General features: G+C 47.1%; 1 protein-coding gene across 1 annotated transcript in view; it reads right to left on the bottom strand.

The window, feature by feature from the left end:
• The window catches only part of PPIP5K2 (diphosphoinositol pentakisphosphate kinase 2), a 3,486,936-nt gene that overhangs the window by 1,373,860 nt on the left and 2,085,662 nt on the right, over positions 1 to 27,414 (bottom strand). The gene's annotated exons all lie outside the window — the stretch shown is intronic.

The raw sequence follows: 27,414 nt of genomic DNA, 5'->3' as shown, positions 1-27,414 counted from the left end.
GCTCTCTTTGAAAGCAACTTTTTTATTTCTAAAGTTGCGGAATCCCTGTGACTGGGTGGAACATCTGAGATTCTCTTGGTTGGCAGGGGAGCAGAAGAGAAGGGAATATGATAACCTCTGGAAATTATCTTTAATACCCACTCATCTTGGGTGACGTCTTGGCAGGCTTCTGGGAATAAAGAAATGCAACCCCTGACCGGCTCTAGAGATGCACAGTCGGGCCTCCCTTCATGAGCGCTGGCAGGGAGAACCACGAAAGGAATCACAGTCCCTCTGGTTACTCGGGCCTCCTCTGTCTCTAGGGCAGCGTCTACCTGAATTTCCACCCCCACCCCTACCTACGGAGGGGGAATCACTTTGTGCGCCCTGAAAAAACCTCTGTGACTTTCTGAACCACATTTTCCAACCCTTCTGGCCCTTGGGGTAAGGTCTAGATGGCATGGAAAAATAGATTCCCACGGCAGACAGGGTTTTTCCTTCCTGCTCGCACCTAGTGAGAGTTTCCTTCACCTTGGTTCTGAACAACGATGAATCATCAAAGGGGGCGTTGGTGAACGTAGACTTGAAGGCCTCCGCGAAATTGCACAGGCGCATCCAGGAGTGTCTCCTAAGAGAGACTCCAGAACCCGCTGCCCTACTCGCTCTGTCAGCTGCGTATGAGATCAGCCTCATGGAGGAGTTGGTAAGGGAATTTAAGGTAGACATCTGTGCATTGATCTTCTGTGCCACGGCATCAGAAATGTTACCCTGTAGAGAATCTCCTAGCTCTTTCGATCACAGTGTAAAGGCCGCTGAGGTAAACACACGCTTCCCATACCTGTCCATAGCCCGGGACTCCTTGTTAGGCGGATGGACGGTAGACGAAGTTTCAGCAAGTTCTTTCTTGGTGGCTGCTGCCACCACAATGTCATCTACTGGAATGCCTTTTGTTAGACATTCCTTATCAGTGGGGGCGGAATAAACTTATTGGGTCTCCTAGGGACCAGTTCCACAGTGTCAGGAGTTTCCCACACCTTTCGACAGACAAGATCTAGTAGTGCATCAAAAAGGGGAGAACCCCAAGAGGCGGAGGGATGAGACCCGAAAGCCTTCAGGAACACCGACTCCTCATCAGAAGGGGATTTGGAGGGCCAGCCGCCTCTCTGCTTCAAGATCTCCAGTATATCAGAAAAAGAGATATCTTCAGAAGACGACTTGGGGGACTCCTCGAGGTCGGTGTCCGTTGGGAGAGACTCATCTGAGGAGTCGAGACATTTCCTCTTACACAATCTCTTTCTGGCGGGCTCCTCAAGCAAAAACTTTGGGGAGATGTTAGAAAGTTGGGGACCACTCATGGAGGTATACTGAGGCTTATGGTCTTCGCTACCCATGGATACAGGGTGATCCGAAACTGACACAGGTGCTGGAGGGGGCAGAGTATCGGTGCCGTAGGATGCAGCTGACAACCTGGCCAGCACGCTCCTCATAACCTCAAAGGCTGATTCCCCCTGGCTCCAAAGGCCGACTAACTGTAGAGGATACAGTAGTAGCCCTCGGCATCGAGGAGATGAGGTCCAAAGCAGACGTCGGGTCCAAGCTCACTCGAGCCGAAGCACCGAGAGGAAGGCTCAGAACCGATGAAGATCGATCAGAGCCCTCCCCCTCAGGTCCAACCGAGGAACCATGGACCGTCGACCCAGTGGACAGAGCCGACGGGATCAGCGCAGAAATCGGAACAGCGAGGCCAGGCGAGGCTACTGGAACAGACCTAACGGCACCCGACGTAACCGACAATTCCGGCTCCGAAGGCCGAGAAAGACTCGGAGGAGGAACGACAAAGGATGAGAGGACACAGGCTCCGGAGTCAAAATCAATTTGGCCAACACCAATGACTGAATCAGTTTCTTCACCACTCTATCAACGTCCTCATCGGAAAGGGTCCTGGAGAATATTGTTGGAGATCTGGATCTCCCTAAAAAAGGGGACTTGCGTGAAGGAGAAACCGGTCGAATAACTGGAGACTGGCTCTGAACCAAATATCTGTGACTGGCTCCGAAAGGCTGGGTGCCGATACGAACTTAGTCAAGACACTACCTTCTGTCGGCACCAACGGCAATGGAACCGAAAAAGGAGAAGCTGTTCCAGCAACTATCTTGGCAGCTCTGAAAAAACAGACGGAGCTGGAGAGTGCTTCTTAGAAGTCTTTTTGTCCTTTTTAGCTGGAGAGAATAAGGCACTGGAAGACTTAGCCAAGTCTTCCTCGAAGGAATGTTTAAGCAGTCCTTTCAAAATGAGCTTGTTCTTCCTCTCCTGTAGTACACGGGGACTGAAGGAATGACAAAACAAGCAGGACTCTTGGAAGTGAATAGCCCCCAAGCAGTACACGCACCCAGAGTGCTCATCAGTCAAAGACATTTTATTGTTGCATTCAAACCACTTTTTAAAGCCTGAAGTACACACACTAGACCCAACTAAACCCCGCACGAGAAACAGAGCCTCTAACTAAAAATGGCCTAGTAACCGGCAGGAAAAGACTACAGGGAGGACTAGGTCCTCTAAGTTAAACGGGCCTAGCCTGGGGAAACAAAGGCAGGATATCACCACTAGCCAGACACGACAATACTAAACGCTAACAGAATGGAGCGCCAAACCAAAGACCACATGGAAACAATGGGGAGGACTAGGTCCTCTAACTGAAATGGGCCTAGCCCGTGGGGAGAAAGGAAATGAACAGGATACCAAAACGGCGAACGACAAGGCCACAAAAACAGCAAGAGAACAAAACAAAGGCAGTAAAACACCACTACCAGACACACAGAGCTATGAAAATAGCTTTTTTGAGCAACAAGTCAAAAGTTTATAAACAGTATACTTAGCTACGGCTAAAAGCGAGACCACGTCTGAGCGTAACGAGCGGCAAACGAGATCTGGGGAATAGATCTGTTGCATGATGGGATACCTCTTAGCCACGAGCCAATTGAAGACTTCGAGCTAGAGTATGGCCGAGTCGGAGCCGAGCTTCGGCTCCGAACCCAAAGGTAAGAATGAAGGAGAGATTGGACTACATAACATCTCAACTTTTTAGACAGGTAAAACTTACGTTACCTACTTTCACATCTAACTTATCTAGTGCACACTGCAGTGTTTAGGATAAACCATTTTATTTCATCTTACCTTTAAGCATCCCTGTGACTAGCACTTGCTCTAATACCTGCTGGAAAGCACTAGGGAGCCTTAAACTGATACAAGCACTCAACTCTCCTTGTTAATAAGGAGAAATTAATCATAGGAAACAGCCTATAATTGCAAAGTACCTTGCTAAGGTAAGGGAAAACAGCTCCTGTACTTCACAAAAAAAGCACCAAATCAGGCATATCCAAGGTTCAGCTTCCGGTGACTTCTCCTGTCCACCTGGTGAATCTGGGCATACTGGGGCAATGCAGCAATTGCCTCATGTACACAGGCAACCCTCTCCTCCTCCCACCCAACACTACAACCTGTGAGGGATGCACTTACATAGCCAAACTGGAAGCAAAGCTCTCTCCACCCAAGACTGTGCTAGACAGTCAAGAGGGGAAGGTTACCACCTGCACTACACCTTAAGCAACACATAGCCCTTCTAAACCCACACCACCAACACCCACACCTAACAACATTAAATCCACATATGTGGAGGCCCTTAATTGTAACCTGCCAAAGCAACAAGGACCCCCGAAGCTGAAATGCAAACAAACACAAATCACAACCAAAGTGTCACATAGCTCACAACACCAGTGTGCCACCCAGCAACAGCCCCTAAGGCAAGACAATGTACCTAACACTTTAGTCATAGGTGACTCTACAGTCAGGCACACTAATGTCCCACTCACCAGGCTGAACAAGGAGAAAATTACAGGTCAGCTGCCTGTTGGGTGCCAGGATCTGCCACATAACGCATGCACTCAAGTCACTCCACAAGAAGTACAAATATGACTCTGTCATTGTCCATGTTGGAGTGAATGACTTGAGACGTGCTTGCCTGGACTACATGAAAAGAGACATGGAAGAGTTCTCGGATCATGTGGCCCAAGCAGGTATGACCCTAGCCCTGAGTAGTATCCTGCCTTCGTCCAGTATGATACCACAATACAAGGACAAAATGATTGACTTCAACAACTGGCTAAGCTTCTGGTGTCATTCAAAGGGGATCAAGTATCTGTCTGCCTGGGACGAAATGATCGACAGACCACGTTGCTTTGCCAGAGATGGTCTGCACCTCTAGGCCTTGGGATTCAGGTTACTGGCTAAGGCTCTTGCCACCCCTATAGTGCCTTTTTTAGGCAAAGTTCAAAGGACAAAACTAACACCGTAACAGGTACAAGCATGCAAATTCTGAAGGTAATGCTACTCGATGCTAGAAGTCTAAACCTCAAAACGCACTCTCTCGAGGCACTCCTAAAAATGGAGAGCATCAATATCTGTGCAGTAACTGAGATCTGGTTCAAGGCTCCAGAGAGCACTCCTGCAATACCAGGCTACAACTCTTAACACACTTTTCGGGCACCAAACCAGGACCGAAACACTAAAGGTGGAGGAGTGTCCATAGTCACCAAGGATATTCACACCACCAGGCTAGTTGCCCAACAAAATGCATCTGAAATTTTCCAGGTGCAACTAACACTAGTTAAGACTGCAATCCAAATTGTTGCTTTTTACAAATCCCCCACCATGCCCCAAGATTCTCACTACACCTTTCTAAACATACTGGAAAATATTAAGATACAACCAAACACCCTAATACTGGGTGATTTCAACTACCCTGCTATTAAGTGGGAAAACTACTCGTGTAACAACACCTTTGCCCAACGGTTCTTGGAATTCATAAATTCCAACGCCCTGGATCAACTAATCCATAGTCCCACCAGGGGCTCCAATATCCTAGACCTGGACATTACCAACATGGGAAATCGATGCTCCACACATATGGTCTCCCCCTCGTTGGTCAGGTCTGACCATAAGCTAATCACCCTTAACATCCACATCCCCCCCCCCCAGTAAGGAAACCTCCATAAAAAACTTCTCCAAAGCCAACTTCATGCTACTCAAGTCACAAGTGACAAACTTCATGGCACCCATACAGACAGGAACTGAAATTTCGACTGCTGAATCCTACACTAAGACACTGTATGAGCACATCCACTCATCCATGAATCGTGCCATCTCAAACAGAACCAAGATGCTCTCCTCCAAAAAAAGGAAGCCAATCTGATGGTCCCCTGCCATAAATTAGAAGTTATGTACTCACCATAACGTTCCATCTGAGTAGGTGTATTCATTTGTCTGCAACCTGTGGGTTATGGATCCGATATCGGATCCGAACCGGCATGGTTTACCAGCTATGGATCCGAGCTCTCAGCTCCTCCCCTCACCCATAATGCCCTGCTCTCCCTACATGACCTCAGATCGAGTTTGCCAACAGCATGAACACCCTGAAAAGGGTAACACATCATATGCAGGAAACTGAAAAGGCCAGGGGGATAGGAGGGCGGGATGGTTGCAGACAAATGAATACACCTACTCAGATGGAACGATATGGTGAGTACATAACTTCTAAATCTGAAGTAGGAGATTCATTTGTCTGCAACCTGTGGGACAGAGTCCCCAGCTACCTGAATCTTGGGCGGCCATCATGGAAGGATATTCCGGAGCACCGCGGAGCCAAAGGATGCTCTACCCCTAGATGCAAGATCCAACTTGTAGTGGGAAATAAAGGTATGAGATGAAGCCCAAGTGGCTTCTGCACAAATATCATCTAGAGGAATCCTAGCCTTAAAGGCGGCCGAGGTAGAGACTGACCGGGTTGAATGGGCATGTACACCCTCCGGTGCGGGCCTTCCAGAAGCTTGATAAGCCAATAAGATGCATTGTGAAATCCAGCGAGATAATGAGACTTTAGAAATTGGTTTGCCCAAATTAAATTTAGCAAAGGAAATGAACAACTGGTCGGATTGCCTATGACCAGCCGTCCTGTTTAGATAAAATCTAAGTTGCCTGTGAACATCTAAGGAATGAAGCTTGTATTCACCCTTGTTTTGATATTTAGGAAAGAAAACAGGGAGGTTAATGGATTGATTAATGTTTGCTTCAGAAGCTACTTTAGGAAGAAAGGACGGGTTGGTCCTGAGGTAAACACGGTCCGGATGAAAGACCAAGTAAGGAGGTTTGGCTGATAATGCTTGAAGTTCTGAGACTCTCTTGGCCGAGGTAATGGCTACTAAAAAGGCGGTCTTGAAAGATAAGAATTTCAGATCTACCGTAGCCGCCGGTTCGAAGGGGGGGGAGGTCAAGGCCTGGAGGACCAAAGAAAGGTCCCAAGGAGGAACCACTTGCTTTACAGGGGGCCTGAGAAGGAAAGTACCTTTTAGGAAAATTTTACACAATTTGGCCGACATCAGTGGACTGGAGTCAAGATCAATATGATAATGAGAAATTGCCGCAAGTTGTACTTTGACCGTGGAACTGCTGGCACCATCATTAAAAAGAGTGGTTAAGAAGTCAAGCACCAGAGGAAGGGGAACTGTGAAGGGGTTTAGGCCTTGCCGCTCCGCCCATAAGGAGAACCGTTTCCACTTACTGCGGTAGACTTTCCTAGTGGATGGCTTATGAGCTGCCACCAGGATGGCCTTAACAGGGGACGAAATACCGGGAGTCCTGATCAGGAGTGGAACTGGAGCAGCCAAGCGGTCAGCTTCAAGTTGTCCAGGTTCGGGGGAGATAAACGGGATGGATGAGAAATCAGATCCGGAATGGGATCTAGAATCCAAGGAGGATTCACTGAGTGAGACCTTAGGAAAGGGAACCAGATCTGTCGAGGCCAAAATGGAGCAATGAGAATCATTCTTCACCCCAACCGAGAGGCTTTCTGAAGAACTTGGAGCATCAGAGGCAAGGGGGGATAAGCATAAAGAAGACCGGGTGGCCAAGCATGCACCAGAGCATCTCTTGGGGCACCTCCGGGAGGAGGTATTAGAGCGAAAAAACTGTCGCACTTGGTGTTTGAGGGAGACGCAAAAAGATCGCAACAAGGAGTTCCCCACCTTGCGAAGATGCGTTCCGCTACCTGAGTATTGAGAGACCACTCGTAAGGGGTGAGAATGGTGCGACTGAGTTTGTCCGCCAGGATGTTGGACCGACCCGGAATATGCGTTGCTATGAGAAAGCGGTTGGTGGAGATTGCCCATTCCCACACTCTCATGGCTTCTCGACAAAGAGGGTAAGACCTGGTTCCTCCTTGTTTGTTGATATACCAGACGACAGACATGTTGTCCGATTGAATCGCAATTGTTCCCAAGGGAAGAAAGGCCTGAAGTGCTAGCAACGCTAAGAGCACTGCTCTCATCTCTAGAACGTTGATATGCAGTGAGGTCTCTGAATCGTTCCACGTGCCTTGGACCGTCCGGCCTGCAAAATGCCCCCCCCAACAGAGGCGGGAGGCGTCCGTGGTCACCGTGGCGAGAGGGGGAGAAGCACAAAAGGGGCGGCCTCCGTGGAGATCTGGAGAGTGTAGCCACCACAGGAGGGACCGCTTGCAAGCCTTGCTGATCGCAATGGGATGATGCACAGGAAGAGCAAGATACGACCACTGAACTAGGAGTGTCCATTGAAGGATGCGCATATTGAACCTGGCGAGAGGAAGAAGCGCTATCGCTGCCGCCATGGACCCTAGGGCCCTCAGGACCAACTCCGCCGGAACTGAGGTTGAGTGGAGAATGGCCCGCACCTGGAGCTGCAGATTTTGAACTCTGTCCGCAGTGAGGAAGGCTCTCAATCTCCTCGTGTCTAACCTGGCACCTATAAAATCTATGAACTGCGTGGGTGCTAGGTTGGATTTTTTTGTGTTTATTGTGATGCCCATACGAGGAGCAAGATGGAGAAAGGAGTCTCGCGCCAAGAGAAGTAGATGCCTTGTTGGGGCGGTGAGAAGCCAGTCGTCCAGGTAGGGAAAGACCTGCATCCCCTGAAGCCTCAGGTGGGCCGCTACCACTGCTAATACTTTGGTGAACACCCTGGGGGCTGTGGTGAGACCAAAGGGAAGGACCCGGAATTGGTAGTGACTGGCTCCCAGCCGAGGCGGAGAAACCTCCTGGGCGCCTGTCCATTAGTATATGGTAGTACGCATCCTTGAGGTCTATAGAGCACATCCAGTGGTTTTCTCCCAGAAGGGGGAGAATAGACTGCAACGTAACCATTGAATTTCTCCTTGGGAACTGCCAGGTTCAAGAGTGAAAGGTCTAAAATTGGTCTTAGATCCCCATCTTTTGGCACTAAAAGAACCTGGAGTAGAACCCTGATCCGATCTGGTCTGGGGACGGGCTGGATGGCTCTTTTCTTTAGCAGATGGCCAATTTCTGCCAAAGCGGCCTCCCACTGACCGGGTGGAACGTTGGGGAGGGACTTCAATTTTGGCATGTGACAAAGGGATACGGTATCCTCTGGATATGATCTGGAGGACCCAGCGGTCTGATGTTATGGACTCCCATGCCGCTAGGTGCTCAAAACGCCCCTGACTGCCTCCAGAGTGGAGCAGCCGGGCAACCCTTCAGGGCTGCTGCGGGCCGTTCAGAGAAGGTTTCTGGACCCGAAGTTCCTGGGAGCCCCTCTGCCCTGGGCGGCGTCCTCCCTGTCCTCCTCTGCCACGGAAGGACTGGTTGTCCGGAGCAGGCTGGGATTGCTGCGACTTCCGGAACCACATCTTCTTCTGACCCTTTTGGTTCCTAGAATAGGGCCTCTGGGGTACAGAGAAGCGGATTCCGACGGCAGACAGCGTCTTCCCGTCCTTTTCGCTCTGGGTCAAAGTGTCACGAACAGTTTTGCCAAAGAGGGCAGAACCATCGAAAGGGGCGTTCGCAAATGACGCCTTGAAGGGCTCCGTGAAATCGCAATGACGGAGCCAGGCCTGACGTCTGGTAACTAGGCCTGCCCCTGCGGCTCTAGCGGCACCTTCCGTAGCATGGGACAGTAGCCGCATAGAGGTATTAGTGACGGACCTGAGAGTGGCCATATTGGTGGAATGCAGCACTTTGTCCTCCTCCAACATGGACTCTGGGGGGGATGCAGCGTATTCTTTTATAAGATCGCGCTGCATCCTAATCACGTGTGCCAGGTAGTTCAGTGCCCTCACTGAGAAGGTCGCTGAACTAAACATCCGCTTCCCCAAGCGGTCCATCATCCGAGACTCCTTGCTCGGGGAATGGACTGAGGGACTCTCCTGAGCAAGTTCCCTCTTGGTGGCAGCCGCCGTCAACATGGCATCTACCGGAGGCCCCTTACTCCAATGGGCACGGTCAGCCGGGGGACTGAGAATACGGTCGGGCCTTTTTGGGATTGGCTCCACGGTGTCCGGTTCCTTCCACGCCCTGGTGGTAATGAGGTCCATCAGGGGGTCGGCAGGAGGGGACACCCAAGAGGTAGACGGGCCCGCTTCAAATGCCTCCAAGAACACGGACTCGTCCGAGGAAGACTTGGGGGCAGACCACCCCCCCCTTATGCGGAGCATTTCCATGATGTCTCCAAATGAGACATCCTCAGGGGGTGATCTTGGGGAGCCTTCCCCTTCCTCCAAGTCCGTGTCTTCTGTGATAGACTCGGGGGGGGGGGTCAATGTGCCTCCTTTTGCATGTATGTTTGCGGGGAACATCCTCCGGGGGGCTGTCAGAGGACTCCTCGCAAACAGTGACCTGTTCCAAGGGAACAACTTGGGGCAAAGGAGCGGGCTGTCCCAAGGGCCGGATGGTGGAAGCCTGACCCAGTACAGATGGAGCGGGGCGGAGCGGCAAGGCAAGTGCCGGGGTCCGGAGACCCTCAACAGGGCCCTCTCCACTACATCAAACGCCGAAGGGGAGCCGACCTCGACCAAAGGATCCGACAATCGGCTCCCCCTCGGATCCGAGGAGTGGATCGGAGCCGGCGCTGAAGCACTCGGATCCGAGCGGACAGTGCGCTCCAACACAGACGGCGCCGAAGGAGCACTGATCCCCCCGGATCCGAAGCTCGGATCCAGGCTCCGAGAGGTCGGATCCGAAGCACTCTAGGGCAGGGTCGGATCCGAAGTACCGAGTACTATCGGCGCCGACCCACCCCCGGCTCCGAAGCTGCTCGGCTCCAACTGCTCCGAACCCGGGTAGCGGGTCGGAGAAGGAGCAATAGGTTTAAAGAAAGGGTGAGCTCCCCAGAGGGAGGCAAGAGCACTCCCATCTGCATCTGGGCCTGGATGAACCTTCTCATCATCCAGTCCAGATCAGCGTCTGACAAGCTATAGGTCGATCTCGACGAGGCTACCGAGGTAGGCCTTGAGTGCCTCCTGGATAGCCTCGACGGAGATCGGGTCTCCTCCTCCTCAGGTCCCGGTGAAAAGCACACGGGTGACCGGAGCCGAGGAGGGGGAGAACCAGCAGACAAGGAGGCCGGAGGAGAAGCCCGCTTGGCAGGCGGGGCCGAAACAGAGGTCTCGGCCCGCCGCTTATGGTGCTTCTCCCTCCGGTCCTTCTTTCTAGCTTCCCTCTCCTCCGAACCACTACAGGGAGGTTGAGTCCCAGGAGGAGGAGGGGGAGCCGGAGAGGAGGTAACCGTCGAAACGGTCCCCCCCGAAGGAGCGGAGGCCGGAGCCGAATCCGGGGGCAAAAGTCCTGCCAGGACCAGCTTAGACCTCCGCTCCTTCAATGCCCTGGGGTTGAACCCTGCACAAATGGAACATCCAGAAGTGAGGTGTTCAACCCCAAGGCATCTAACGCACCGAGTGTGGCCATCAGCAGGGGAAAGCTTATGGCCACACTCGGAGCACTTAGAAAAAACAGCCTTAGATTGTTCTGACATCCTAAGAGCTAAAAAGTTACTTAAACTAAAGGAAAAAAGTAAAAGTAACTAAACACACACAACAGGCCCAAACACACACTACGCTACCAGCGAGGGGAGGGAAACTAAGTAAAAATATATTAAATCACTAAACAAGTAAAACTATCAAAAAGGGAATCCTAAACTTTCACTCAACTTTCAAAAACAATTAAATTTTAACAGTATAAGAACTTTATAAAACCACTTAGCTGAAGAGCTCAAGAACACCAATCTGGTCACCAGCGCGGCAAACTAGATCTGAGGTCATGTAGGGAGAGCAGGGCATTATGGGTGAGGGGAGGAGCTGAGAGCTCGGATCCATAGCTGGTAAACCATGCCGGTTCGGATCCGATATCGGATCCATAACCCACAGGTTGCAGACAAATGAATCTCCTACTTCAGATCAAACTTTACAACAAAAGGAAGAAACTGTTGCAGAAAAGAGGAAAATCCCAGGATGCAAACAACTCCCTTACCAGCCTCAGTAAGAAGCAGAGATCCCTCATAAAATCTTCCAAAGCTAGTTACGAAAATAAAATTGCCAAAGATTCCAAAGACAACCACAAGGCATTCTATAACTATATCAAGAATCTAAATGGCAATGCTCAGATCTGCTCTGAGCTACAACAGAATGGTATTAAATATACTGATCCCGAGGATATTGCCAATATCCTGGCAGATCAATTCACTGCCAACTTCACCCCACTCTCACCCCATAAATGACCCATCTCAATACCGGAAGATTGCAAAATTCCAGAAATAACGGCCACACAGGTAAAAAAGCACTCTTCAAAACTAAGAATACAGCATCCATGGGACCATATGACATCCCGGGCAGTGTACTACATGAACTACAAAATGAACTGGCACCTCACGTAAGTGTCATGTTTAATCATAGCCTCACAGTCAAATGCAGCCTCCTGCACGGGGAACGTTGCACGGCACCAAATACATAAATGAGCACAGAAAACCAAAACAAAGCCAGCAAACTATAAATGAATCCAATAAAGATAAAATCCAGCCTCTTTATTAGAAAGAGATTATAACATTCAACAGACCGGTTTTGGCTGGCAGCAAAGCACAGCCTGCTTCAGTGAAAAAACATGAATGCAAAATATAACAACTTAAATACTAAATTAGCTTACACCTCATTGGTCCACTCAAAAATTCTCATTTAATCCAGGTGAAAACAAAGCACCTAATTTAGTGATCCAGTTCTTTTCTTTGGTAGCTAAAATAGTGTGCCAACCAGTCTTATTCAGTTTATTGCCCCTAATCATATCAATAACAATGAAAGAAAATTTGGCAGTATTGTGTTTCAAAGTGTATTTGTACAAAGCACTATTAATTTTCATAGTTCTAATATTACTCATGTGTTCTGAAATACGCAATTTCAAAGGCCTCGATGTCTGGCCAACATAAAAAGACCCACAGCTACAAGTGGCCATACAAAAGAGCCACTCACTACTACAGTTTGCAAAAAACTGGATGTCATAAACCTTGGAAGAATTCCTACTTGTGAATTGTTTAGATTTCATAATTTTGTCACAATTGACACAATGTCCACAAGGGAAACATCCAACAAGATGTTCTCCAGTTAAGGTAGTTTGTGTTGATTGTAAAGTACTGGTAGAATGTGTATGTTTGTAATGACTAAAACATGAAACTAAATTCTTTCCTTTCTGAAAAGAAAATAAGCATTTTCAGGTATTATGTCAAATAAGTCTGGGTGGCTTAATAAGATGTTCCAATTATTCTGAATACTATTTATAAGTACTTCTGAATTCCTAGAACATGTGGTAACTAGCCTGATTGGCTGTGTAGTTCCCTGTTCCCTAGATTTGTATGTGAGCAGATCCTGCCTTGATGACTTATTTGGTTTCGGGCCTCTCAGCTGATAGAGAAGATCTAACTGTTTTTGGCCTTGGATTTGGTAGCACTGGTGTTTCCAGTAATGAACATACGAGTTCAGAATCTTCTTGTAGTTTAGCCTTTGACAATCTCTTTAAACATCTTAAAGCGTTACGCTCAAATGTTTGGCATTCCAAACTATTGAAAGCCTATATGGCAAAAGGCATTACCCCTAGGGGTCTAAGAGTTAGAATTCAACCCCATGTGGGGCAACCGGATGATGAACTGAATAAACAATGGAACCAAATTCAACAGCAGGCAACGATGTCTTTCGTTGAAGCTTTGTCCAAATTTTATGACAGAATTATTGACTCTGAAATCAATACTGTTACTGAATGACTGAAAGAAAAGAAATGGATCACTAAATTAGGTGCTTTGTTTTCACCTGGATTAAATGAGAATTTTTGAGTGGACCAATGAGGTGTAAGCTAATTTAGTATTTAAGTTGTTATATTTTGCATTCATGTTTTTTCACTGAAGCAGGCTGTGCTTTGCTGCCAGCCGAAACCGGTCTGATGAATGTTATAATCTCTTTCTAATAAAGAGGCTGGATTTTATCTTTATTGGATTCATTTACAGTTTGCTGGCTCCGTTTTGGTTTTCTGTAATCATAGCCTCACCTCAGGATTCCTGCCTAATGAGTGGCGCACAGCTACAGTTATCTCACTCCACAAGGGGGGGGATCTACCTTGGATCCCGGGAACAACCACCCCATCAGTCTGAAGAGCCTGATCTGCAAGGCCATAGAACGTATTATTATGGAACTTATAAACAAAGACATTGGCAACCTTCAAACTCTGGACCCCACCCAGTTTGGGGTAGTGAAGGGCCGATCTTGTCTTCTGAACCTGACTGACTTCTTCGAATCAGTCTCCACAGCCGTGGACGAGGGTAAGGCGGTCCACACAGATTATCTGGACCTCGCCAAGGCCTTTGACACCACCCCCACTCTGGAATCACAGATAGACTTATTAAGCTGGGCGTTAATCCCTACGTCGCTCGATGGGTTGCCAACTGGCTTACTGACAGAACCCACACTGTAAAAGTAACAGACTCCAAATCCAGCTCCAGACAAGTGACAAGTGGAGTACTTCAGGGTTCAGTCCTGGGATCGCTCTTGTTTGGCATCTACTTCTCTGAAGTACAGGCCAACACTAATGGACTCTGGCTAACAAAGTTCACAGATGACTGCAAACTGTGAGCCATTACTGAATCCCCAAATGATGTGGCTACTCTACAAAAGGGCCTTACAGAAACAGATGCTTGGTGCCAGAGACATGGGCTCAAGCTCAAGCGAAGAAATGTATAGCTATCCCCTTTGGGAAAAAAAATGCACCCATGAATTACCAAATAGGTAGCAGTACACTAAACACCGAAAGTGTGATAAGAGAATTAGGTGGACAGTGGTCTCACCTTGGATAAAGTACAGTTCTGTACCTACCATAAATGTAGATGTCCGATAGATATGCAACTGCAGTCATAACATATGGGTTTGTCCTGCCTCAGGCAGCCCTCGGTCGGCCGGATTCCAAAGTCTGGGTCCGACGCCGGCTGATGTCGCATTTCTCTCCGACGTCAGAGCGGCTGGTGTACATAAGCATCAGCCGACGCCATTTTCTTCAGTATTTCTTGCCCCAGATGCCAGGTGCCCTCCAAGGAAGGCTGTAATCAAATTGGAAGACAAAAACAGGATTCCAGACAAATAAATGAGCAATAAACAGATACATCATAACAGATATCCCCAGCTAAGAGAAACAGGGATAGGAGTGGACCCTAGGCATAGAGGGGTATGGAGGGAGGGAAAATCCGACTGCAGTTGCATATCTATCGGACATCTACATTTATGGTAGGTACAAAACTGTACTATGTCCTTCAAGAATGCAACTGCAGTCATAACATATGGGTAGAATACCATAGCTTAGCTGGGGGAAAGGAATGCTCTAGGAAAAAGATGGTGTGGCAATCAAACCCTGCAGGACTGCCGAAGCAAAGCCTGCTCTGGATCTGGAGTATAGAGGGAGATTGCAGTGTTTGGAGAATGTATGCACGGAGCTCCATGTAGCAGCTTCTAGAATGTCCTTAGTAGGCACCCCTCTTAAGAATGCTGTAGAGGTGGCTGTAGCTCTGGTGGAATGTGGTCTGACATTGGCTGGAACAGTCTTTCCATGAAAGGAATAACAGAATCTGATGCAATGTCCAATCCATTTGGAAATAGTCTGTTTTGAAATTGCTTTTCCTTGGACTGCAGGGGTGTAAGCTACAAAAAGTTGTTCAGACTTCCTACTGGTCTTGGTTCTGTCCAGGTAGTATCAAAGTTGTCTGTGAATGTCCAAGGTATGTAACAGTCTTTCCCCCTTATTCTCAGGATTGGGGAAGAAAGCAGGCAGATGAATAGCTTGATTTAAAGAAACCCTAGATACCACCTTTGGCATAAAAGTAGGGTTGGTCCTTAATGAAACCCTGTCTCTGTGGAAAATTATGAACGGTGGTATTGGCATTAGGGCCTGTAGTTCCGAAACCCTTCTTGCTGAGGTAATTGCCAACAGGAAAGCTGTCTTCCATGAGAGAAATTGCAAGTCAACTGAAGCTGCTGGCTCAAATGGAGGTAGAGTCAGTTTTTCTAGGACAAAATTGAGGTCCAAGGCTGGCACTGGAGCCTTTCTTGGTGGCTTAATGTTCTTGATTCCCCTGAGGAATTGCCCTAGCAAAGGATGTGAAAAGACAGGCGGATCAGTGTTATATCTAGCTGAAATAGCTGATGCATGTATCTTTATGGAAGAATATGAGAGTCCATTATTTAGCATATCTGCCAAATATTCCAGGATGAGTGGGATGTTCAATAATGATGCATCATGTCCCTTGCTGGTATTCCAAATGCTGAATCTCTTCCATTTTGCTAAGTAAACCTTTCTGGTGGATGGTCTTCGAGCCTCTGTTAGTATCCGCTGAACTTCCTTGGAGAGAGATAGGTTGAGGTTATTCATGGGATCTCCCAGGCTGTTAGCTGCAGTGTCTGAAGGTTTGGCTGCACTGTTTTGAAGTTGTGTTGAGTCAAAAGTAGAGGCCATTGGGGAAGGGCCCACTTCTTGGTGTGACATATGCTCCGTAGCAGTGGATACCAGTGTTGTCTTGGCCAGTCCGGAGCTATTAGGATCCCCTTGGGTCTCTCTGCTTTGATCTTTAGTAATACTGAGGTCATCAGTGGCAGAGGTGGGAATGCATAGATTTTTAGGAAGTTCCAGTTGAATGAGAGAGCAGAATTTTTGTAGATGATGGTTGAGGTGAGAGGCAAATAGGTCTACTTCTGGCCTGCCCCATGTCGAAGTGAGCTGTGTGAAGATCTTCGGATGTAACCTCCACTCGTGTGGATCTGTGAAATTCCTGCTTAGGCTGTCCACCAGCACATTGTCTTTGCCTGGAACAAACTGGGATTGTAACTGAATGTTTAGGCTCAGTGATTTTTCCCAAAGATGCATTGCCAGTCTGCAAAGGGGGTAAGAATGGGTGCCCCCTTGCTTGTTTATATACCACATCACAGTGGTGTTGTCTGTCCGTATCAGTAAATGGCCTTGCTGAAGTTGGTGTTGAAAGGCCTCGATGGCATGCATTACTGCCAGCATTTCCTTTTGGTTTATATGCAGATGTGTTTCCTTTGGAGACCATTGTCCTTGTATACACCTGCCTTCCATGTGCGCCCCCCATCCAAGGTCTGAGGCGTCTGTGGTCATGGTCTGTGTTATCTGTGGTTTTTTGAATGACATACCTGTGTTTGCCTGGCTTACAGAGGCCCACCATAGGAATTCCTTTTGTAGGCATGGAATGAGCGGTATGGTTGTCTCTAAGTTGTGGCTGTGCTGAGACCATAGGCTTTTTAGGTACCATTGAAGCTTTCTCATGTATAGTCTTGCTAATGGAACCAGGAGAATGCAGGATGCCATGTAACCCAGGGCCTGTAGGAATCTCCTTGCAGTCATCTGGGTAAGTTTTGCCAAACCTTTGAAATGATGAGTTAACTTCTCTTGCTTGTCTTCTGTTAGGTAAGCCATTTGAGAGGCTGTGTCTAATTTGGCTCCTAAGAAGATTATTTGCTGGGATGGCTGCAGTCTTGACTTTTGGAAGTTGACTGTGTATCCCAGAGCTTGAAGTAATCGTATGACATAGTCCAAGTTTTTTGTCAACATCAATTTGTCGTTCGCTTGTATGAGGCAGTCGTCCAGGTAAGGGTAAATTTGGATCCCCTGGAGCCTGCAATGAGCAATTACTGAAGCCAGGCATTTTGTGAATACTCTGGGCGCAGTAGATAAGCCAAATGGCAATGCTGAGAATTGATAATGCTCTGGCCCTGCAAGAAATCTGAGGTATCTTCTGCAGCTGTGTCTGATAGGGACATGCAGGTATGTCTCCTTGAGGTCCAGAGTAATCGGCCAAGACCCCTTGCCCAGCATGGGAAGGAGTTGCTGTAGAGTCAGCATTTTGAACTTTGGTACTATGAGAAAGGTGTTTAATGCGGACAAATCCAGTATTGGTCTCCATTGAGATTCTTTTCTGGGAACAAGGAACAGTCTTGAGTAAAACCCCTGGTCTTGTTCTTGTTGTGGAACTCTTTCTATTGCTTTCATCCGAGCCAGCAGAGAGATTTGCTTGATAGCCTCTGCCCTCTGGTTTTGTGGTAGGTTTGGCATGCCTTGTTTTCTTGGTAAGGTATGAAAATGGAACCTGTAACCTCGGTCTATAATGTCCAAAATCCATTTGTCCTTTGTCAATCTGTGCCAATTGTCTGCAAACAGAGATAATTTCCCACCCAAGGAAGCTTCTATTTGTTCCTTGGTAGGCGGAAGTAGAGGAAAGTCATTGAGATTGTGGCTGTGGGGCAGGTGAAACCCCTGTGTCACTTCTTTGGTTTGCTGGCTGCCATTGTCGTCCCCTGTAAGGACCTCTGTATTGTCCTCTTCCTCGGCCACGTCTGTTTTTACCCCTTTGAAATTTTTCAGGATTAGGAAAGGACCAGTTTTTGGAAGGCCAATTTCTACTGAATCTGGGGGGTTGAACCTGGAGGAAATCTTTCACCGTCTGAACTGATTTTGCTTTTTCCTCGATGGACTTTAACACATCCTTAGCATTAGCACCAAAAAGCTTGTTCTTTTCCAAAGGTGCATCCAGAAGTTTTGCCTTTACATGATCTGGTAGAGGTTGATCTTTTAACCATGCATGTCTACGAATGACTGCCCCTGTCATAGCTGCCCTACATGAAGCTTCCAGTGCATCATATCCACACTGCAGGAAGTGATTGCTTACTTGCTGAGAGTTATGTACAGCTTCCTGCAAAGACTTCCTGTCTAAAGGATCAGGAGAGGCCAATGTTTTCTGTAAATCTTCTAACAGGAAATCCTGATATTGTAACATATGAAAAAGGCAATTCAAAGCTCTCATAGATAAAGTAGTGGAGGTGTAGACCTTTTTCCCCATCTCTCTAATGACCTAGCTTCCCTGTTGGAGGGCAAAGGATTTTTAGAGGTGGAAGCTGAAACACCTTTAGGTCCCTGAGAAATAGTTTCCAAATCAGCAGTATGGGCCCTGAATAAATGGGAATGTGTTTCTGGGACCCTGTAATACCTGTCTGGCTTGGCTGGAGCAGGAGGAAGAGAATCAGGGGTAACACTAGAGTCAGAATATAAATCATCCAAAACATCAAGCACAGGAGGAATAGCTAAGGGCCTGTGCTGGGGCTTTTTAAGGAAAGTTCGAAGGCGCTTTCTGGAATCAGAATATTCCTGGCCTTGCCACTTGAAATGTTCCCTCATGGTATGCAGGACTTCCCCAAAAGAAATATCCTCAGGAAGGGAGGCCGAGGGGATGGAATCCTCTGCATCCGAGTCCTCATAGGTCTGGAAGAGCTCTTCCTGGCCATCGGAGTGGACAGAGTCCTCAGAATCTTCATCTGAAGGAATAGGGTCAGAGGGTTCAACCCGGGGCCTTTTATCAGAAGGAGGCTGGGATCCTCTCTCAGGATGGGCCTGTGAACCTCTAATCATAGAAATTAAGTCAGCAGCCATAGTCATGATTTGTGTCTCTGGAGTAGGCTGAGGTAAGGCTTTAGCAGTAAGATGCTTGGTCTTGCTGGCTGCCTTAGCCCTAGTGTAGGCCTTAATAGACATGGCCATAGGAGGCCTGGCAGCTCCACGTGCAGGAGTGACCTTATCTACAGCAATGGTCTCGGGCATTTCCTCGGTTTCGGTATCCGGAGGAAAATCAATAACTGGCGGAGTGATATCCGGAATCGGAGTCGTCGGTAATGCGGTGTCTTCGGTTCGGAGCGGTGGAATAACCGTCTCAGGGGGAACCGGAGCACTCGTGGTAGGTTTTGGCGTGAGTCGGCGGTAGACGCGGGCCGAGAATGTCGGTCCCAGTCTTTTCGTTTCTTGGGAGTTTGCGATGTCGGAAGTTCCGACGGCATTGTATAAGCAAATTTTTCGCCGAAAAAATCTTCAGCGAACTCCGCCCGGCGCCTGAGAGTGCGCTTGTTGAAGCGAGCACAGGCTACACAGGCCGAGACGTCGTGGTCTGGGCCAAGGCAAGGAAGACAGTAAGAGTGGAAATCCTTATGAGGTATTTGTTTACCACAAGAAAGACAATTGTTAACTTTTTCAGTAATTTCTGACATCGGCTGAGGCAAGAAAAGGTCCCCAACGGGGTACTTAGCTTTTTTGATTACTTCGGAATCGAAGAATACAGGAGCTGTCCGACCGGCACTTGCGAACTGCTTCTGCTTCGGGCACCGCGCGGCAAGAAAGACTGAAGAAAATGGCGTCGGCTGATGCTTATGTACTCCAGCCGCTCTGACGTCGGAGAGAAATGCGACATCAGCCGACGTCGGACCCAGACTTTGGAATCCGGCCGACCGAGGGCTGCCTGAGGCAGGACAACCCATATGTTATGACTGCAGTTGCATTCTTGAAGGACATCCACAACGCCACAACAGTCAGGAAATTCTTCTATGTGGCACACCTCATCACTAAGGGCTTTTCATCCAGAAAAAAGGAGGTCATTGTCCCACTGTACTCATCCCTCATTAGACACATTATAGAATACAACGCCCCGTTTGGTATGTACCTCTCAAGACATCTGCAACAACTGGAAAAGTGGCAGAAATACCTCACTAAAAGAATCACAGGCCTAAAGCAGATGCCCTACGTTGACCGCCTTAAACTCCAGCTATACTCCGTCGCATATTGTCTACTCGGAGGCAGTCTCTGCTTAAGATACAAGGCCATGTCAAACCCAGAGCTGATGGACATGCTACACTTAAGGAAATCCTAATCCCTCAGAGCCACATGCTCCAGGGATCTAACCCTTGTCATCACAATAAACAAAACATGCTGGAGGGATAGGTTCCTGACACAGAAACTCCCCAGACTCTGGAATAGACTGCCCATACATGTCAAGCAGAGCGCCTCTTTGGCCCTCTTCAAAAGGAACCTTGACGATTGGATGGGAGAAAGGAAATTCAACCCGGGATTACGTCAGTCTCCCTGCTAGACAGGGGTCCAGGGAAGAAATAGCCAGGAAATTGTTATTGCTAGGCTTATATAGGCCCTAGGGCCAATAGCCTAGTATCAACCTGTGAGCCTGTCTAGATAGGGAAACACCTGGAATCCTTGTAGTCGAAGATGGGCTACCACAACTGCCATACATTTGGTGAACACTCGGGGGGGCTGTCGAGAGATTGAATGGCAGTACTCTGAACTGGTAGTGATGGTCTCTCAGCCGGAAGCAGAGAAACCTCCGTGAGTGGTGATCCATCTTTGTGTGGTAGTATGCATCTTGTAGGTCTATAGAGCACATCCAATTGTCCCTCCCTAGGAAGGGAAGAATGGACTGTACTGTGACCATCCAGAATTTTTGAGGTTTGATAAATTTGTTCAGTAGGCTGAGATCCAGGATTGGTCTCCAGTCCCCTGTCTTTTCTGGCACTAAAAAGAACCTCGAGTAAAACCTGGATCCTGTCTGTTCTGGTGGGACTGGTTGGATGACTCTCTTTCATAGCTGTTTTTCTATTTCTAAGGCTGCTAATTCCCCCTCTGATTGGGTGGTACATCAGGGATTTGTTTGACTGGTCTGGGAGTTAAGTCAAATGGTATTTGGTAGCCTCTGGATATTATTCTCTGCACCCAAATATCGGTAGTAATAAGATGCCAGGTTGGTAGATGCAGAGGAAAATGACCCTCGACTGCTTCCAGAGGAAAGCAATCGAGCCGCTGCTCAGGAGCGTTGGTAGGGTCTGCCGGAGAAAGAATATCTGGCTCCCTGGTTAGGCAGACACCCCTCTACCCCAAAAGGGGCATCTTCCATATGAGTTTCCCCCTCTGCCCCAGGGGTGATTGTTCACCACGAGTGTCACAAAAGGATCCTTGGGATTTCTTGAACCATATATTTCCTCCCTTCCAGTTTCTGGAGTAGGACCTTTGGGGGTTGGAAAAGCGTATGCCCACAGCAGACGAGGTCTTTCCGTCGAGCTGCCCCCTCAGTGGTGTGAGATATCAAACACATCAAGGAGTTCGAGATGGATTCAAGGGTAGCTAGCTGCGAGGCTACAGTGTTACGTACCTCATCAGGCAGTACCCCCACCAAACAGGAAGACATTTCAGAAATTAGGTCTCTCTGGAGTCGAGTAAAGTGTGTCAGATAATTCAGCGACTGAATGGCGAAGGTCGTTGATGCATAGGTCCGCTTCCCTAATCTGTCCAGGACTCCCTGTTTGGAGGATGGACAGTGGAACTTTCTTCTGCCAGTTTCCTCTTGGTGGCCGCCACCATAACCATCGAATCAACTGTCAGTTGCTTGGACCAATGGGGCTGGTCTTCAGGTGTAGACAAAATTTTGTCCAGCCTCCGGGGAACAGGTTCTACATTATCCAGGGCCTTCCAGACACACTGCATAATTAGTTTAACAAGATCATCTGCTGGTGGGGTCACCCAGAAAGTAGATGGCCGGGCATGGAAGGCCTGCAGAAACACCGATTCCTCAAAAGAAGGGTTACAGGACTTCCATCCCCCCCGCTGTTTGAGGATTTCGAGAATGTCTCCGAATGAAACGTCGTCTGGGGGAGAGTGTGGGGACCCTTCTCCCTCATCACAATCAGTGTCTTCTGTGATAGATTCCTCCGAGGAGTCAAAGTGCTTCCTTTAGCACTGTTTCATCCGGGGTGGCTCCCTGGTGGGATCTTCTGAGGAGGACTCCAAAGAAGGGGTTCCCTTCACAGGGGATTCTTGTGACTCCCATGCCCAGGGACCCAACATAGCAGGTTGGGAGAGGAGCATGCTAGGGGAGGTTTCTGACACTAGTGTCCTAGGTGCCGGCTGTGAGCCGTCGGAATAAAGGGCCATTTCCATCACCTGTGCAGCAGGCCCACTCAAGCCCACCTGCAATTGAGGGGTTCCGGGAGAACTTGGAGTCGTGGACATAGACGGTGCCAGTGAGAAAATAGGCACCGGATTAGGTGCCAAGGTATGGATGGTCCAAGCACCGCTCCAAGAAAGCATCGGCTCCATCGTAGTCGATGCAGCAAGGGTGGTCGGTGCTGACAGGGGAGACACTGCTGTCGGAGCAGAGACAGTATGTACCGAAGCGGACATCGGTACCAGGAAAAGGGAGGATGCTGGAGGAGGATAAGCTGGGGAAGATGAGGTAAAGAAATCCGAGCCAGGAGGGACAGAAGGTCTAGCTGGAATGGGCAATCCCCTAGCTGCCAGAAGCTGATCCACAACCCGCACTAGGTCTAGTTCAGAAAAATTCCTAGTGGATCTAAAGGAGGCTGCTGAAGCGGAATCAGGTCTTTCTAGAAAGGGACTAAATCTCTGCCCCAAGAAAGGGTCGTAAGTTGGAGAATATCTTGCCCTTGGGAGGTATTTGAATTTTGGAGCTGATGGACCTGAAGAAACTGTTGGCAACGTGGCCGGGGATGGTGCCAAGGCATGTACAGTCATCGGAGTCTATGGAGCCGAGGAAACTATCAGCACCGTGGACAGGGATGGTGCCGAGGTATGTACAGTCATCGGAGCTCATGGAGCCGAGGAGACTGTTGCCACCATGGACGGGGATGGTGCTGAGGCATGTACAGTCATCGGAGCCAATGTGGGAACCAAGGACGGCACCGAAGTCAGTGGTGCCATGGTTGGAACCAAAATAGGAATGAATACTATGGTCGGCACTGAGGGAGAGGACACAGATCCTGGTGCCGTGGAGGTCTGCGCCAAGGTCAGTGGCAAAGCACGGAACCGACTTGGTTCCGTAACTGACGGGGATGCAGGAAACGAGTGACTCCATTTTTCCTTATATTTTTTGGTCTTAGGAGACCTTCACCCCGGATAGAGCTTCCAAGAAAGGTGTCTTGAGTAATCCTTTTAAAATAAGTTTATTCTTAAGTTCTGCTAGTGTCCGATTACTAAAACTAGCACAAGTGTCACAATCAGCTTTAATATGATCCACGCCCAAACAGTAGACACAACGAACATGTGTATCTGAGTTAGGCAACTTACGTCCACACTTGTCACACTGTCACACTGTTTAAAACCCAACTTAGCTTTGTCTGACATGGTAAGGAAAACAATGCTATCCTATAGAAAGAATAAGATAAATATATATATATATATATATATATATATATATATATATATATATATACATATATATAAATATATAAAATAATAATAATAATAAAAATCTTTAAAATATAAAGATAAAATAATAAAATACCAGTGATGCTAGTTAAGGAATACCACTAGTAAAAAGGGAAGGCCTGTCAAAGACAGGAGAGAGGGACAGTAACAAAAAGGGTAAAAAATTAAATTACCAAGGAAAAGGGTAGGAAATAGGCCAAGGTTATAGGCGACAGTGAAAAAAGGCTAACTTGACTAAAAATTTAGTAACTTAGAAGAAATAATTGTCATAAAATCAATAATTTACTACTTAGCTTTGAGAGAGATGGCTAACACGTCTGACTAGGAACGCGGCAAACGAGATCTGGAGTATCTAGGAGAGGGGCATTGTGGGTAGGTTCTTAGCTGAGAGTTTTTGGCTTACATGAGCTGGAAAACGTTCGTATCGGTTCCGAGGATGGAACCGAGGTCCTATCTGTAATGAATGAACAAAAGATTTACAACATCAGATTGTGCTCTTTTGGGGGAGGGGGGCTACCGAAAGATTAGTCAATTCTCCACCATAAGGGAATTCCTGAAGATTAGTGCCAAAGGAAAAATGAGCCTCAGTATCACCTTACTCCTGTTCAGCAATAAGGTGCTTCCTGACAGAAGGAGCAGAATGAAAGCACAACTCCAAAGTGGACATCCATCAACTTACATACTCTGCAAGGAGGACAGCATTAGAAGAAAGATGGCAGAAGAGAGCACATTCTACCTGCTTCATTGCAAAGCCCTTCAAAATCCTCAGATTCTTTAATTTCATAAAATCATGATGGAAAAACACAAACTGCATCAGGTATGTTCTTACTGTATCAGTTCCTCTACAGGAAACCCTCTTTAATGGGCCTAGTGGTTAGGGTCCCCCATTCCACCAATCAGCTTTCATCAAAAAATCTAGAAGATCCTGTGCTTGGGGATATTTGCGCATTTCTTCAGATGCTCGTCATGATATAATGTGCCACAAATATGGAGCTTCTAGCTACTAGTGAACACCTTTCTTAAAATAAACAACAATAAAGATCAGATACCTACACTGCTAACAAGTAATGTGGAAATGCATACTCATCCAACTCAAAGGAAACTGCAATCTGCCAAGGCTAGAATAAAGAAATGTCTACCCACATGGAGATGGAAGGAGGTTATACCTAACCTATTAAGGAAAATTCTTTTGTAGATCAACTGATACAGCGAGGAAGAGCCACACTAAGAAAGTATTGGTTATATCTATGATGTGTAGCAGGAAAGAACTTCACTGCACTGGTGTTCAACACTCAGAAATACAAACACTAAAGTATGAATACTGTTCTTACACACTAACTCCAGGACTGCAGCATCTTTGGAGAATTCCCTTTTTTTCACGGTATTTCTGAAGAAGATGGGGTAGGGCATGGAACCAATCAATGCTGTTCCTTGACGAGACAGAAATTCTCCCACAGCAGATTTTACTCAGTGGGGATATAAAGGGGTGATGGAACTCGTTACCTTAGTGTTGCCCATCAAAAACAGAATGGCCTGTTCTTCTGACTCATCAGAGAGATCTGAATGAGAAGAAGCCCTGTGTCCTCCTATTAATCAGAAGGTACCTCATGTGATGTTATTGCTAAAGGGTGAGTGAACAACTGAGAATCACCAGATATTGGGTGAAATGGAGAGGCACTTGACTGTGCATTAGTCAAATCAAAGCAGGTACACCGGGAAGGGGGAGAGAGAGAGAGAGAGAGACAGAGACAGAGAGAGGACTTTACAGGGACATGAAATGGTTTCAGATTATACTATCTTTGCACTCATGGGCTGAGCTTTCAATAAGCATCTTTTGACATCTAGGTAGCTAAAATGTTATCCCCTGAAAAGGGTCAATCTGGTGGATCTCTGTCAGACAAGACTCGCTGACTAGCTGATCCTAAAAGGAGATCTCCAATTTCTGATAATCTATAACCAGGTAACTCAAGGGACATTTTAACACAATTACGGTAACCTGCCTTGAGTTGCAGCTGATCTATGGGGACTAGGTAACATCTAAGGATACACTTCTGCAAGCATTGTTTAGAAGCATGCCTCCATCCAGTTCCCTTCTCTTCTGCTCAAGAGGTGGACTGGAATGAATTTCAGCTCTTACTAGTTAAGGATTAGCTCAGCAGTTGAGGAGACTAGGAGCTGGTTTAACATCAAACTTATCTAGAGGTAACTTAGGTCACAACCTGCCTTCTTCTCAAGTCTATGGCTATGAAGTGAATCCTCCCACAAGCCTACATAAGAAGTTGTCAACAGCCACCATCTTTTTGTTTGGTCACAAGATCTGCCAGATGCTTTTCCCTATGGTGACTACAAGCAGCAATGTTCAGCCTCTGACACTTGTGGCAGTCTTATATATTGTGTTTTTTCTTATGACAAACTCCTTGCTGATGCAAATATTGGCTTATTATTTCAAAGCCATATGAAGACCCTGTTAACTTGTAAGACAAACACATGAACATCACATATAAGAGCCAAGATCATAATTCCAACTGTGCAAGCAGCATAAACGAACTGGTAAACTCAGAGAATGAAGCACTGTTATGTATCTGATGTTTTGCATTATTGCATGCATAAGACTGAGGCAGCAGACTTCCCTGAGCAAAGGCCCTTCCAGAATTCTGGCAGGTGCCAACCAAGGATACATCAAACAGGATCCATGCTGTTACATCTTTCTCTTTTTTCTCTAAGAATTCCTAACCCCCACATTCTCCTACAAAACAGGAGCAGGAAGAAATAAGGTAGTCTCACAATCAGTATTATCCAGAGTTGATGCCTGCCTAGCATGTGAACAGTGGTGCGTGTTTCATCTATTGAGTGACCTAAAGGTACCCATGCTGGGTCCTACGCTGGGCAGGGTTTTCCTTCCAACAGCCATTTAGTCATCTACCACCAACTTCAATATACCTGTTGGGAATGCTTTTTTTGTTATCAAATAAGGGTACAACCAATAACTACAAGTCGCTGTCAAATATAAGGGACTAACAAGGTATGCACAGCTCCCAACACAAATACATGAACAATGGAGAGGACTAAATAAAGAATTCACCTGAAAAAAAATGGAGCAGAGAAAATTTGAATATTTGCACTGGAGTACTCAGGAAGGACACTCGTCAGAAAACTCATGCAGAGGCCTTCTCAAAATAACACACAAAAGGACAGCATCCTAATCTATCAACAGGAAAAGATCTGAGGAGGGACTGAAAATACCAGAAACTTGAGTGAAAATAATTAGGGCAACAAAATCACATTATCAACATTCACTGCTAAAGAATTGGTTGAGAAGTACTGCTACATTGGGCTACAGGTTTTAAATATATTAACAAATGAACTGCAGTAGCTATGACAAAGATCTTCTATGGGCTAACATATTGGGCTGTATAACCAAAGCAGCAGAATGTACAAGTGCTACACACTGTAAATTGAAAATACAAAGAAATTCTAGTCTGGGAGAAGCTAATGATGTAGCAGGAGATGGAATGAATTGGGAGTACTCTGTTTCACCAAGCCATTTTTTTGTTTTCTTTAAAGCCATTCCTTTTAAAAATATGCATATATTCAAATATGTAGCTACTGAGCTTCATGACACATATTTCAGTAAATGGTTGTTTATTTGACATGTTCTGCAGAGAAGATCTGATTTGAGAGTTCTGCTTGGGAGGTTTTACTGCCTCTAGCTTCCACAGTGAATTGTTAAAAAAATACTGGCATGGCCTGCAGCTTTGTTAATTAAATGTTCTCAGAAAGAAAAGTTACAGCTTATTCTGTTCCATCACAGTAGCTCAGAAGGTAGCACACTCATCCCTGATGCTGACAATATCAGGTCTGTAGGGTCTATCATCCTGAAAATGTGCTTGAATTAATACTCGGACACTGAAAAAAAGTGTAGTATAGAACAGGGTGGTGCACACTCCTGAAGTGCCACATTATGGATGAAATTATGTCT

This window comes from Protopterus annectens, chromosome 2.part2, assembly GCF_019279795.1.
Source record: "Protopterus annectens isolate FY-2018-M chromosome 2.part2, PAN1.0, whole genome shotgun sequence".
Lineage (NCBI taxonomy): Eukaryota > Metazoa > Chordata > Ceratodontiformes > Protopteridae > Protopterus > Protopterus annectens.
Note: the sequence above shows the minus strand (reverse complement) of the source record. Positions and strands in the feature narration are given on the sequence as shown.